Source organism: Anomalospiza imberbis, chromosome Z (assembly GCF_031753505.1).
Source record: "Anomalospiza imberbis isolate Cuckoo-Finch-1a 21T00152 chromosome Z, ASM3175350v1, whole genome shotgun sequence".
Classification (NCBI taxonomy): domain Eukaryota; kingdom Metazoa; phylum Chordata; class Aves; order Passeriformes; family Viduidae; genus Anomalospiza; species Anomalospiza imberbis.
Window position 1 is genome coordinate 68,981,532 of NC_089721.1, and position 14,912 is coordinate 68,996,443.

The 14,912-nt window shown below is 37.9% G+C and overlaps 2 long non-coding RNA genes across 3 annotated transcripts; both read right to left on the reverse strand.

Moving 5' to 3' along the window:
- Positions 1-450: 450 nt before the first annotated feature.
- Positions 451-9,409, reverse strand: LOC137464804 (uncharacterized). Of its 2 annotated transcripts, XR_010994433.1 has the most exons (4): positions 9,391-9,409; positions 8,146-8,238; positions 2,353-2,520; positions 451-661 (listed from the first exon to the last, which is right to left on the reverse strand). It is a non-coding gene; the product is annotated as an uncharacterized lncRNA (long non-coding RNA). The 2 variants fall into 2 exon arrangements; XR_010994432.1 differs by lacking the exon at positions 9,391-9,409 and having other exon boundaries at positions 8,146-8,294.
- A 105-nt stretch (positions 9,410-9,514) lies between these two features.
- On the reverse strand, positions 9,515-14,603 carry LOC137464805 (uncharacterized). Its single transcript, XR_010994434.1, has 3 exons — positions 14,406-14,603; positions 12,164-12,345; positions 9,515-9,537 (listed from the first exon to the last, which is right to left on the reverse strand). It is a non-coding gene; the product is annotated as an uncharacterized lncRNA (long non-coding RNA).
- Between the last annotated feature and the right edge of the window lie 309 nt (positions 14,604-14,912).

Consider the following 14,912-nt stretch of genomic DNA (forward strand, 5'->3'; position numbering starts at 1 on the left):
TTGTCACCAGTCATTGGAGACAGAATACTTCAGAGAAATTGATTGGCTGTAGGGCTGGTTTCATGCTGCTGTTGTTTCTCTGACTGTTTGTACTTCTCTTATTCCTCCTACAGATCACAGGGGCCCCTGCCATCTAAATCCCCACTCTAAGGGTTTTTCAAATGAAAACAAAGGAATCTTTCAGCGAAGCAGTCGAGGAAATGGAAGAGATGACCAGGACCACTTCAAGATTACTTTCTCCAAAGGCAGCTTGGAGCTGGACTCACAATAAAAGTCCTATGCGCCCTCAAGCCTAATTTTAAATGATGTTAATATTAGCACAGTGATGGGTTGGTTTGCTGTTTGGGGTTTTTTTACTTTAAAAATATACTGACATTCCCAAATGACCTTAAAATGCTAAGGGTGTTAAACTACTGAAAGAATCCATTAAATGGTACAAGAAAAAAAAAATTAGAAGTCCCCAGCACCATACCTGTGCTCTTTCATGAACTTCTGCAAGGATATTTGAGTACTGCTCTTCGAGATACTGCTTTTCTTTCTGCCAGCAATGTTCCTGTGCTTTTGACTGCTCAGACATTTTCTCAAAAGCATCCTCCTGCTTCTGCTGAAGTTCCTTCAGAGTGTCAGCCTTGTGCTTGCAAATATATTCTAGGTGAGATATCTGTGTGACAAGCATTTAAAAAGAAATTGTTTACCTTTTCACTTTGAGTCAAGCACAGACTATTCCAGAATAAAATCTAAACTGTAATTTCTTCAAAATTTTCATTAAAACTAAGCAAAACCCTTTCATAGCAGATGAATTACTTGGTTCTCCAAACAAAACTGAAATATATTTTGAAACAAAAGATTTTATTTGGTTTTGGTTCTGCCGTCCTTTTACCACCTTGTAGATATTTGTCACGCTCTTTGTAGGAAACCTGAGCCAGACACTTTAAACTATTTTTTTAAACAATTGTATTAAATTTTAGTCCATTAGTAAATTAGGAATACAAGTATATCCTTTAGAAATTTGTGATGATTGCAAACAACAATTATAAAACAGCATGTAATTTTTTGTTTTATTTGGGTTTTTTGTTTGGTTTTTGGTTTGTTGGTTTTTTTTTTTTGGTTTTTTTTTTTTTTGTTGTTGTTGAAAAGCCAAGACTTTCCAGATTATTATTATGTTTTTAAACAATTCCAGGGAATTCTAGCATAGAGAATGTTTTCCTTACAAATAGCTCATGAGTTTATGATGCGTTTTCAACAAGAATGAAGGGATTCACTCTTGTGGTTTAACACTTCACCTCCCATGCAAATTAAATGGAGGCATGAACCAAGCCAACAATGATCTCCAAATGCACACACACCTGCACTTTGTTACTAGAAAACATCAGCAAGACACTTCCAGATAGATCACGCTGAGCTGTAGGAAAAAAGATTTTGTGCAACACAGTCTAAAATCCCAGAAAAGCTGCTAAGTACATGAGAAGAGCCCTAGAGACCTCACAAGCAGTCTCAGTAACAAGGCTTAATTAAAAAGCAAGAAATAGGAAGACACAAACCCCACAAACACTGCCAACAATATCCATCTCCTTCCCTTCCCCTGTCTTTCCTTCTCCCTTTCCTCTTCTACTTCAAAAGGGAAATAAACCAGAAAACAAAGTCAAACCCTGAAGAGTGGCTTAGCTACTCTCAGCTTAATCTCTGGACCCAGCTGACCTATTTTAAAAGGGTTTTATTTTTCCTAAAACCACAAGGTTTTCTGGCAAGAAAGGCCACATAAGCTCACTTGCATTCATATCACTCAGAAAAGTACAGCTCCTCCTTCACACAAATACTGACATGTTTTAGAATAGGTATTTCTATTGTGTTTCTGAATAAAAATGTCATAATCCAAAAGTTGCAATTAAACAGAAAATCCCACACTGGCATTCTTTCAAATAGCACATCTGAATCATAAACACATAATTTAAAGATGGTATTCCTGGAGAAAGTGTATTTTGCTATGGATTACGGTAAAACAAAGACTTGCTTTATGACTGTAAATGACTACATTCTGTGAATTTCTTCATTAGTAAGATGAATTTATTATCTCTTAATTAGGTCCCTGTGGCTGGTATCAGACAGTCCTTTCAGAATGTCTTGCACAGAAAGTGGAGCTGAGAGACTTGATGCACACTTCAGTCACATCTACATGCTCACAGCAACAGCATCAAGCTGAGCAGTGGACCAGCCATAATTAATGGTGTTCATTTGTTAATGTCCAAATCCTCTTGGGGGGATGAATATCACTCCTTTTTCTCCTTTTTAATGAGACTGCAGTGTGCACAAACGTCACTGAGCTCTGCAGAGGCAGCTGATGCCTGGGGACACCCTCTCCTTAGCCTTGTGGAAGTTCAAGATCAGGGCTTCAACATTCTCATGCAAGAGGGCACAAAGCCCTGTCCAAGGTAACTCTTCCAGGGCGACCTCTGAATGTTTGGCAAGCACATGGGTGTTTGCCATGCTCTGCTATAAGTCTAGGAGGATGGACAGCTCCCTCTGAAGCACAAAGAAGAATTCGTTGCTGTAGCTGGGCAATGTTCAAATCAAAAGAGATGCATCACATGTGCAGTAGCAGTGCTGCATGCACCTGAGAACAAGGCCTCAGAGTTCATTCTCACAGCTTTCCAAAATTCCTCAGTTCATTTCTAATAATTGCAGCCATAATATTGCATAATCTTACAGCAGAGTAAGAAAAGAGATTTGACCAAATGTATCTAATTAGACACAGTATGCCTATAAAGTATGTGAATAAATCCCAGTCCAGTGGGGGCCACAACATTGACCTGACACAGATAAAAATTTCTGTGCTCTTAGTGGATGCAATTCATTCTCCTTTGTTAATACTCTGATGTGCATTCAAAGTGTGCCCCCACACAGCTGCACAGCACACAGAAAACTGTCCAGTTGGCTGGGCAGCACAACACACTCTGAATTCCTCTAAAAATTTGTTTTGCATGGATTATATATGATTAAATAGCTGGCCAAAATAGGCCTACAGCTCCATCAGTCACACTCCACAAGCCATGCCTCATTTCTTTACAGTGATTTTAATCAGTGGCATAATAAATTGATTCAGGTTATAAATAAATAAGAATGCAGTAAAAATTCAATTCTTCATAATTTTAGTGCATACAAGTGACTTAGAAACTTTGGTTAAGCTAATAGAAAGCTGTTTCTGAAATGCCATGAGGACAAAGTATGTAAACAACCGTAACAGTACAGTCAGAGATCAAGATAAGATTCTCAGACTAGAGTGGAAAGAACATATTCAGGGAACATAAAAGTGGTATAAAAGATGAAAAAATACTGTATAGGCCAGGAGAGCAGGAAGGGAAAACGAAGGGAAGAGAACACACTGACATTTTCACACAATTTTGGCATGCATATAGCGAGGACCAACAGCAATATATTAAATGTTATCTATACTTAGTTCCTGCTACAGTCTTCTGCTTTTTCATTTTGGGAAGCAAAATCAAAGCTGTCTCAATGGAGTAAACAGAATCACATACAGGTGACCACTCCTGCTTCCCAAACAAATACAAACACCTTTGGGAAAAATACAAAGCCAACCAAGGCAATTAATATTTAATCTCATAAGGGAACTACTAACACAACTCTTCCAAAAATGCGTATTTTTATCCTCTGCTCAGGACAGTCCTGTGGTTTGAAATCTTTTGAATAAATCAATTGAAACAACCAGCTCTGTGAATATGACAGTGAGCCAATCCTGTTACTTTTAACCTTTCAGTAATATAACATTAATTTTGAGTACACCATTAAATTCTGTTTCCATTACCCGAAATCTTGATCCTGAATGAAATCTTGTACTGAATTCATGTCAGGTAAAACATATAGTTTACTTAGGAATACAGATAAAAAGGAAAACTCTTACCACAGCAACAACTAGCAAGCACTTAAGGTTTCTAGTAGAACATTTTCAGCTTGTAATTGTGTTTCGTAGTTATAAATAGCAATCATCAATGCCTGTAGTTAGGCCAGACAGTTGCTCTTCTCTCTATGTATTCCTTTTGTGCCTGATGAAATTACTTTTTCAGGCTAACTAGGTCAGCAAATACCTTTTAACGCACTAATACTTGCATGGAAGAAGCTGTTCTCCCAAAGAGAAAGGAAAAAGAAGGTTCTGATTTTATTTTTCTTCAGTTTATGAATTACAGGTCTGCCTGGGCAGTGGACAGCACTAAGACAAAGTGTGGACTAACTGCATCAGCTGAGCAAAAGACACCCACAAATCTGATGACTCTCTTATGCAGGTCTCTGCTCCTGTCAACAGGGAACAGACCTCAGGTACCTCCCATGCTCAGAGCCCTGAGAGAGAAAGAGGAGAAGTTTCCAAGCCACCACCACCAAAAGTTAATATTGCAAAGAGTAGAAACAGAGCAAATGTTAGCACACAATGAAAGGAGAGATTTTCTACGCATGCTAAGAACTTTCCTTTGCCCCTGCTGCTATGTGAAAAGATGGCACAATTGTTATTCAGGACGTAGCTGGGTAAAGACAGTAGAAAGGCCCAAAGCGGTTATATAAGAGGAGAAACTTTTCAGAAAATAATCCAGTTAAATACATCCAATGTGCCAAATCCACAGCAAAACAAGCAAAAAACAAAACCACAACAAGAAATCCGCTCTGCTTTTCCACCTGAAAGTTTGAAACAATTTTCAAGCAATTTTTACAGTCAAATACTTGCACTAAAATGAAAAGGGTGTATGAAATAGAAATAAACATTTTTACAGTGGTAGCTAATGAAACTTGACAACAAAGTTCAGTAGAAAGGCAGAACATTCTTCACACGAAATCATAATCCATATCTACAAAATGCCTTCTTAATTCGGAATGCCAGTACATCCTACCCAGACTTAAAAAATTAGCTTCTCCAAGCACTGGTTACATTTATGCATGTAATAAATTGTTAAAAAGGTAGCGTGACAACAAACAGGGTAAGAGAATGGCAGAGTTCTTCCACAGCTCAGCACAGCAAATGCAGCAAATCCTCAGCACAGTAAATATTTTGACAGTATGTTTAAAAACACCTAAACAATGTGTGCCATGGAGTTTTTTTCCTTACTATTGAGCCTTCATGCAGGGTGAAGCTGGCTGTAGCATCCACTAATGTCCTAGAGGATTCTTCAGCTTCCTTCCTTTCCTCAGCCTCATCTCTCCATTGCACACTTAAGGATGAACGCTGTCTTCGTAAACTGGAAAGTTTCCACAATAATATACTTTAACCAACATTGCTTTTGTCAAATGCACTGTATTCTTTTAAAGGATAATCAACGGATATAGCAGATACCACGTTAGCACATCACATGGCTTCTGAAGCTGCTTGCCTTTCTTAACTGAAGGAAGAAATTTATATTCCTTCTCAGAAAGACTTGTCAAGTGGTTATGTTTTCAGTTACCAAGCCATGCAATTCAGTAGATTCATATTTGGATATGGCCTCAAAATTACATATAACAAACAGAATTCTTCCTATTTTAAGCAACACAACAGTTCTCATGGTCTCTCTCTCAGAGAGACCACATCACATCTTGCACCATCAAACCTGACTTCATGTACAGTTCTCGCTCCTAAGGTTTCCACATGCCTGACTCTACTCTGGCATGACTTTTAAAGCAGACTACCCAGAATTTTAACCTGTTCTTGTACTGTGTCAGTCAGGAAAACAAGAGCCTGGCATGACTAAACAGGCGGCTGATGAGGAAACTGCAAGGCCAAACAACAGCATAAAGGAGATAGAATCAGAGACAGGAATCCAAGGAAGAATTTTAAGAGATTGCCTGAGTATTTAGGCATGGTGTCAGGAAAGCCAAAAGCTTGCTTAAAATTTATGTTTGCAAAGGATGACAAAGGCTTTTCCAGCTCAAGGTTTAAGTATCTTACTAAAAAACATCTCTGTAACCATGAATCTTGAATGAGTTGCTCAGGAAGCTTCCTTTTTTGTAGGAAAACCAGTTTCTTTCATTCTCTACTACTCCTTGTGTGAGTAAGTCAACATAAACACCTGTGTATGCAGACCCATAGAGTTCTAGGCTGAAAGAGAGGTCACCCAAGCTCTGTAACCACAAACACAGCAGACTGTTACCACACAGACACTGTGCTGGGCAGGAAACATCCCAAGAGATTTCCTTGGCTCTCACACATTTCAGTATTTTTTAACCATTTAAAGCTTTCTACAGCCATTCAAAAGTTGAAAACAAAGATTATCCACTATAAATGATACATAACTTCTTGACAGGAGTCTTGGGAGATTCAACTGAGTCACTAAAAGAGGAAAATAATGTCTTCATAATGAGAATATAGATAGAATGTTGATAGAATGTATACAGAAAAGCCATCTTTTCTAGACTTGCTGGCTATGTTTTCTTACACTCACCCCAAGAACCACTGGGGGCTGGAACCTACCGTAACTATGATTTTGAAAATTTTTGGTTTGGCAAATAGTCTGTAACAGGCCAGTTATTATCTGTACCTATTTCCTATACCTTTGGTTATTGACATGGGCCTGTTGTTAATGGACTGCCAGGTTCTGAACCTTTCCTTTGGTTTGGCACATTGTACTAGATTTTCTGCTGACGGAAAATTGCAGGGAATGTAAACTACGAGTTGTACTCAAGCTGTCTGCTGCCATTTTGAAACGGTTTCAAAAGGAAACTTACACTTCTTTTCCTCTTTCATGTGCCTTTTCTGACTCTCTGAAATCTTTCCTTGCTACCCCTGAAACAACTTCTCTCCTGCCACGCTGCTCTTCATTCAAAGCATCTTCAAGTTCTTGAATTCTCAACTACTAAATGATAAAAAAGCAGTTAAAAGATACTAGGAAACACTTTCATGGTCTTCAGTGCTGTTCACTGTTCTGTTCTGCTTTTTACAGGAGAATGTCTTCTATTAATTCTATATGGAATTAGAAAGCATTGAACACATGTAAAAATATATTAATACATAGAGTTCAAAACAGAGAGAAATAGATATGCTGACCAAAAGCACATTTTGTTGTCCTTTGATGGAATTTGGATTTTGCTGTTTTCAATTGTTTATATTACTGAAGCTTTCCAGGGGAATTCTATTTTTTTTTCAGTAGACTTGTGAAAGGATGGGCTTAACAGTAAAAGCTACACTTGCACTCAGAACTAAGCTCATGTGGAGCTTGTTCATGTACATGAACAAGAAGACAACCTTGCCAGTTCTTAACCTATAAAAGATAAATCTCTGACTTCAAGGAATGTTAGCCTTACAGCTCCTTTGTATGTTGTAAAAGTAGAGAAGCAATCAAGAAAACTGAATCATCACTACTTAATCATCACTTCAGAAATTTAAGAGCCTTTACTTAGAGAAGGTCATAAGAAAATAACTGACTGAAGAAGTGGCAGTGCTTGTTTGTGTTCCTCAGAAAACAAGAAAAAAAGGATGATATTCCCTTCTGTTTTCTCATTTAGTTTTTCAAAAGTCCAGTATGAAGGCTTTGGTAGTCAGTATGAGACCACTCAGCAATCATCTTACAGGTTTTTCACACTTGTTTTTTTAAAATAAACCCTAAGTGCTTTAATAGATCAAACCCTGTGTGGTACAGTTTAATAACACAAGAATTTCATATTCAGGCATACATATTACATTTTTTTCATGTATTCCAACTTCTCTGGTAACTGCAGATATAATAGCTTTGAAGCAGAAATGTACTCTGAATAATTACATTTGGAACTGCAGTCTCAGGATGCATTAATATCTCCCACCTAGAGAAGTTGGATGTATGCACTCTATCCCCAAAATTATCCAAGTACCCATTGCAAAGATATAGGACAGGCTATTTGAACAGTTTAACTATTGTGAAACATTTCCTTTCCCCTCACTGTTTCAATACTACTTTGAATTCTCAAACATAAAAATGAGACATTTGATTTTAATATTTATTCTATTAACTTGATAGTCTCCTGAAAACAGGAGATATTTTTCTATTACCTTTTACAATTTGACACTCATTGCAAAAAAATCTATTCAGTGTTTTTACTGGAGCAAGGAAGTCTTAGCATTTTTTGAAGATTGTACATTTACAAGTTCATCTTCTATTTTACTGCAGACTTCTACCAAATATTTCATTAAAAGTTTACCTGCATGGTTTCTGTAGTGTATTTACATTCTGTATGTGCTACTCTTGCTGCCGCAGCGTTTTCCTCCAGTTCCTTTATTTTCAGTGTAGCTGCCTAAAAGTACATTTTGAAAACATTGAAGTCCAGAAAGATAACATCATGCAAAGACAACTTTAATTGTTCAGTTTATTAGGTCTCCATAAACCAACCTGTGGTATCTGAACAACTTGCACTTTGAAACTGTGAAAACTCGTATCAATAAATAAATAAAAGAAAACAAGTACATATCCACAATATTAAAATAAAATTTTTGCTTAGCTAAAGAAATTGATGTAGGATTATGTTCTTGCTGCATTTTTTATACTCACAGATACCTATCTTCATATAAAGGCCTGGGCATGGAATTTTAATTGAAAAAATGCTTTTAGCAAAAGCAGGAACTACAGAGTTGCTATAATAGAAATTCACATGCAATTTTAACTACACTGTTTTCTATCCAAAAATATCTTTTCACTTAAGATTGATGACTGATTTGAAAAGAACAATACACTCCAAAATGACTCCTGCCTTCAAGTGACACAACAAAGATCAAAAGAAAGACATTAATATTAAAAGTCATTTAAGACACCTGAAGTTACACAGATATAGGTGAGGTCATTGATTTTGTACAGGTAAAGCAAAAGAGCAAGTGTGTGTGACTGAATCTGACTCTAGGCACTTCAGTTAGGGAAATATTAACTGGAAAATAAATAAATAGAAATACAAGCTGTTGGCAGTAAATTTAAAGTCTGTATAATCTCACACATTCTCAAAAGGAAATAACTGAGAAACAGAGATCTGTGGAAGACCTATTAAAGAGAAAGTCACAGCACAGAGCTTACCAAACCTACTCCACAACAGCATCAGCCAAAAGGCTTAAGCTTTTCCTCCTCCCAAAAGACCTATCTGCATAACATGCTTGTATTTAAAAAAAAAAAAAAAGGTCACAAATCTGGCACAAATACTCCCTCTATACCTCCACATTGCTTAAGAGCACTTTCCCGGGGACATCAAGATCTTCCCATCTGGTGTTCAGACACCAGTCTCAGGTCAGGCTCGCCGTATTCACCTGTGAATGCACCTTTCCTGCGAAACTGACGCTCCACATTTTGTTAATCAAACACAAGGCACACGAAGCCTTCCTCAGAGGTTCCACCCCTCAAAAATGAAACTGCTCAGTTGTGCCAGTGTTTGCTGAGGCTCCCAGCAGCAGGCAGAAAGCTTTACCTCCAGTTCTTTGATGAGTCTCTCCTGCTGTTTATCCTTGAAATCCAGGTGGTCAGCCTGGAGCCTCAGCATCTTGCTGCAGCCGTGGTGCTCAACCTCCATATCATTAAAATTCCCAAGCATGCTTTGCAGGGCAGCATTAGTTTTCTAAAGACAAACAGGTAACTGAATAAATAAATACATCAAGAGGTACTTTTACTAAGATAAAGTATTGCAGTAGAGAGTTCAACAGAGGAGTGGTGGCCGCATCAGAAGATGTTAGAAGTTTAAAATCAAAGACGCCAGCACATGTCAACAGAAGTGTTTACCCAACAGCAGACATGCTTTTAACTCACCACCAAGAAAACTCCATTGGCCCCAAAATCACTGTGAACATGACGTTCTGTGGTAACACTAAATCAGAGCCTGATCTCCACAGGAAATCTTTCCCTAAGAGTACAGCCCTTCCAATCTCTTCTGTCTCCCAACTCAGTGGCAAAGATAGAAAAAGGGTGCATTTGTTGAAATGGCACATGGGGACAGAAGTTCATTTTTGTTCTGATTTTAATTGCTAAAACTTCAAATCAGATGTTTTTAAAAACAGTAACCCCTACAGACTAAATCATTTTAATTTCTGCTATTCTGGAAAGGATTTTCTTCTTTCTAGAAACTGAATTACTTAAAAAACTTATGAAATATGAAGTCCTCAGTAGAATAAAATAAGCTGATCCCCACATCAATTTCTGCATACAGAAATTGAACTAAGCTACAGGTTGGAAGAATTACTGACATTACTGGACTCTGTAGGTCTGTGAAATCACTGCGACAAAATCCCCACAGTCCATATGAATTTGGACTAAATTTAAGCTAGTCCTCTAGCTTTGCATGTCCAGCAAGACAGGTTTCTTCCCTTTGGAATGCAAAATCAATAAAGAAGTAAATAAATAAACCAAAATTAACAATTTCTATGGAACTATACCTGGAAAGATATAGAAATGGTTTTTTTTTCAGGTTTATCTTTCAGATATTAACAAAAGTGAATTGGGAAATGTGAAACGATTAACAGATAGTTTGCTGCAAAATACTACCAAAACTGTTAGAACTTTTTATATGGGAAATGTGATTAACATTTGCAAACTAAAATTGTCATGAATGTATCAAGCTCATTAAACAAGTCAGCAGGAGCTGCAGAATTTCAGAGTTTTGAGGATTTTTGGAACTTTTTGGAGGCCGTATGACTGTTTAAAACTCTGTATTCTGAGGGAAAAAAGGTGAAGGGATATGCTCTCCTGTGTAACCACAATGTGATGCTATTGCCCTTCCCATCGAACTCCAACCCCTCCTATCCCAGGCCAGGATACGCCCAACAGAGCTCATCGTGAATCTGCCACAAAGCAGAGGGTGACTTTTCCTGCATGTCCCAGAGACAAGTCTCAATGCTCTGTGACTCCACTCCCATGCCTGCCTCAGCATTTTCCCAGCCAAGTTCAGAATTACAGTTTGTGAAGTGCAGTTTTCCCAGCCAGGATTTGCCTACATGCTCAGAATCCCACTTCTCTGCACGTATTGAGGCCACAATTAAATCTCTTTAGCTTTCATTTATAGCTCAGAATAACTAAAGGAGATTTCAACCAGGCCTGTAAATACACAACACACAAGACTGCAATGCATTCAAAGTCATAATTTATAAACCCACATGTTTCTGATGTTTATCTGACAAGTTTAAATGAATTAAGCTTTCCATGCAGTCAAGTCCAGATGTAAGATTTTTTTATTTCCCGGAACTTTATAACTATACATGACATAAATGTAGGGTGATGGGCAGAGGAGCAGCTACAAAAGCAAAGGGGAAAAACGGAACATTTTTACTGCTGAAGGCAGGTTAGGGTTTGGCACCTGTTAGTGAATCACATTTGCCTTTCAGAGAATTTTGAATGTTCTGAAAGACTTCTGAGTTCAGAGCCGTCAAGATTCTGAAAGCCTACAGCTCATGCTGCCCTGTTTAATGAGCTAGATGTATTCATGGCAATCTTAGACTACTCATGTCAATTACATTTCCTAAAATTTCATAGCTTTAATACACCTACCCAGAAAGCCCCTTCCTCTACAACCACTGGCAGAGAACACTGCCAGGGAACTGACAGAGAACACAGTGCCCTGAGCCATACACTGCTCCTTTTGTCCTTTTTCGAGGACAAACATCACTTGACAGAGCATAGCGTACTTTTTCAACGCTGATCTTTTGCTGCAGCATTAAACTCTCTGAAGGCAGCTTCTACAAAACACTGTACAGAACAGAGGGCAATACCCTTCCAGAGCCTCCTCAAACCAACTCAGCCACCTACTGTTAGCCAGAACTCAGAGCTTACCCTGCTGCAGCTGGCAACTTAAAAAAAAAAACTCTATCTAAAAACAGGCTTCTTCACAGCCTCTATCCTGCCCTACCTTTATAAGAATCAGCTTTGAATAAAAACTGACTTTTATTTCTGCTTGTTTTAAGAAGGATCTTAAGTCCTGTCCACAAGCTCCTCTCTTGACCACTGTGTACTGATAACTTGGCTTAGGTGTTTACCATGCCAAACAGCCACAACGCATTCCATCAAAGCCCCAAACCAGTGTTACACACTAAGTGTAACTTCATAAAGCTGTAACCTTCAGGACTATTCTGCAGTATTTAGCTATTTGGGGAATTTTTTTCCCCTTAAACCAGAAAACTCCAACCCACCACACACTTTGCACCAAAAAACTTAAAGCCAGCATCTCATGGAACTTTCCATCTTTTCATATGTCATACCTGACAAGCCTTTTCTGCTTCAGTTTTTTCTTTGAAAAGGAATTCCAGTTCAGCAAGGTGTACTCTGTGCATGTTATCCCTCTCCACTGCAAATCTTTGTTTCTCCTCTTCCCACTGCCTCTGAGCACTTTGAACCATTTTCTCAGTCTCCGCTGCTTTCTGCTGGTGTTTGTCACTGAGTCCTGTTGGTCACCAAAAAAAAAAAAAAAAAAAAAAAAGGTATAATGAACCTAAGTTTGTCTGTGTATTGGGATATTCTGTGACACACTGGAACATTAACACTTTCAGTTTCATTACAGAGAAGCAACCACACTTTGTGTTCCTGTAGTATCTTTCACACAAGGACATGGAAATGCTTTGGAGATTTCTACAAATGAAAGCTCTTCTCCCTTTGGACAGGAATAAAAATTCAACTTGAAATTTCAAGTGAGGCCTCTACAGCATGGGGAACTTAATTGCATTTTTCTGCAACACTTGGCTAGCTTGTTTCCAAATATCTACCTGAAACTTTAGTCTGTATCAATTGATTTCAAGCTCATTTTTAGGAATGGTAAAGACAGATACTTGCCGCGTGAAAAAGACTCTAGGAAAACCTCAGGCAGGTTGGGCTAATGAGCAAAGGCTTGGCTTTTCTGGGGAAATTTACTGCTGCCCAAGTGATTTAAATCTTCAGCCCAGCAACTGCCCCAAGATAGGGAAATACTGGATCTACTTCTCTGTGAAAGCTTCAATGCCAAGGAAAAGTTCTTTTCCTAAAAGCAATTTTACTAGGAACTTTGCTTCATTTCACAATCTCAGTCAAAATATTTTGTATTAGCTTTTAATGTTGCTGAGTACAGCTAGCTATGTTGACATTTATGTGATCACCACTTTCTAATAGATTTTTACTTCAAACTCATCCCATTCTTCTGAAATTTCTTCCTAGCTGGAGAAGGATGAAACAACCAGAAGAGACATGGTGGGAAAACACAGAGAATTAGTGGACACAATGATGGGGAACATCTGTCAGATGCCAGGAAGTCAAGCCTCAAGAAGAACAGTGGAAAAACAGTTTGGAGAAAATACTAAAGACAGGGCACAAGTGAGGTGCTCTGTCCAAGAATTTAAGTTGATATTGTATGAAAAACACCACACGAGGAGAGCAAGGCCCCAAGAGACCAGGAAGAAGAAGCGGTAAGTTAAAAACTGAAAAAGAAATGAGAAGCAACACCATGACTATTTGGCTTCTTTGACATGTGTCACAATAAAAACAAAACCAGAGAAAAAACCCCAACAAAGAACAAAACAAAACTAACAAAAAACCCCAACCAAACAAAAAACAGTCTGAGAATTTTAAACCAACCGAGATTTTTGTAATATGTGTGTTCTCCAAATGAATGAAAGTGCAGATTTCTTATTATCTTTAAAAAAATCTGGCAGTATAAGTGCACTTGCAAGTTTCAGAATCTCCTTCCATCCTTGCAAGGTTACAAAGTCCAGGAGTGCTCCAGTCTTTTCAGTGAACACCAAAGGTTCACAAATACATCTCCTGTACTAAATTTAAAGAGTATTAGACTTACTTAGGTAACAAAAAATGCATCTCCCCAGCTTTTAAGTGTGAGAAATATCTCCCTGTTTGAGAAGGATTAAGAAAATTGGAGTTTCTGAATGCAAAACTAATAGGGGGGAAAATATGTAGGTAAACCCCCTCCTTTTCACATACTACTATCATAACACACGTTATATGTATAAAAACAAAACCAAGGACGACATGAAGAGGCCAGATATGAGCAATGAATAGCTAGAAATACCTGAAAAGTTGAAAGAAAAAAGCAGCACAATGAGAGCTCTCGGGGAGAAAGAAAAAGTTTTTGGAAAGAATGTAAACTAATAAACAGGATTAGATTTTATTTTTTATTTCCCCTGAAATGTAGAGGGAAGAACTGCTGGCATAATGATAAGCAGGAAGTGGAGAGGGACACCTTAATTACAGTTCTGTACACACCAAGGGAAGGAAGAACAGAAGGTGAGGAGCAAGAGGAAAAAAAAGGGATTGATAGGTTTAGCAGGTTATATTTAATTCATATAAGACAGCAAGGGCTTTCTAAACTCTTAGGAGCTTACAGAAGCAGATGAGTAAGATATGGGAAAATAAGAGACTTTCAAAAAAGGCTGTAACCGTAAAACCTTGTGCAATCTCTGCTTGCTTTCATGACTTGGGACTGATGTAGCCTCTGGTCTATGATTTTTGGGTTTTTATTACCTTGAAGTTCCAAAAGTTTGCTTTTTACATCCCACAGCTCGTCCTCTGCAGAATGCAGCTGTATATGAGCCTCTTTTCTAGTAAATGACTTTGCACTCTCCAGATGCTGATGAAAAGCTTCTCCTCTCTCAAGTTTCAACCTTAATTTCATTATATTTTTTCATAGTGAGATATCTAGAAAATAAATATTTCAGAAATTGCATTCACAGCTGCCATCTTATTCCATCTGAATTTGAAGTACAGTCCTGAAACTGCACATTTTAGATACTTTTTTTTGAAAACTGATCCTGTTCCTAGATCACTTTCGTGTACCTCAAACATACCTCTCTGTTTTTCCAAACATACTCTGCCTTAAGAAAATAAAAACTATAATTATATTCCACAGGCAATTTTCTGGTAACTGCATTTAGCCACTAGAAAAGCAGTTGTGTTGGGATACTAGATTATCAGACACCTGGTGACTCACTATGTAAACACAAACTTCAGTCCAATGATGTCCAACAGTCA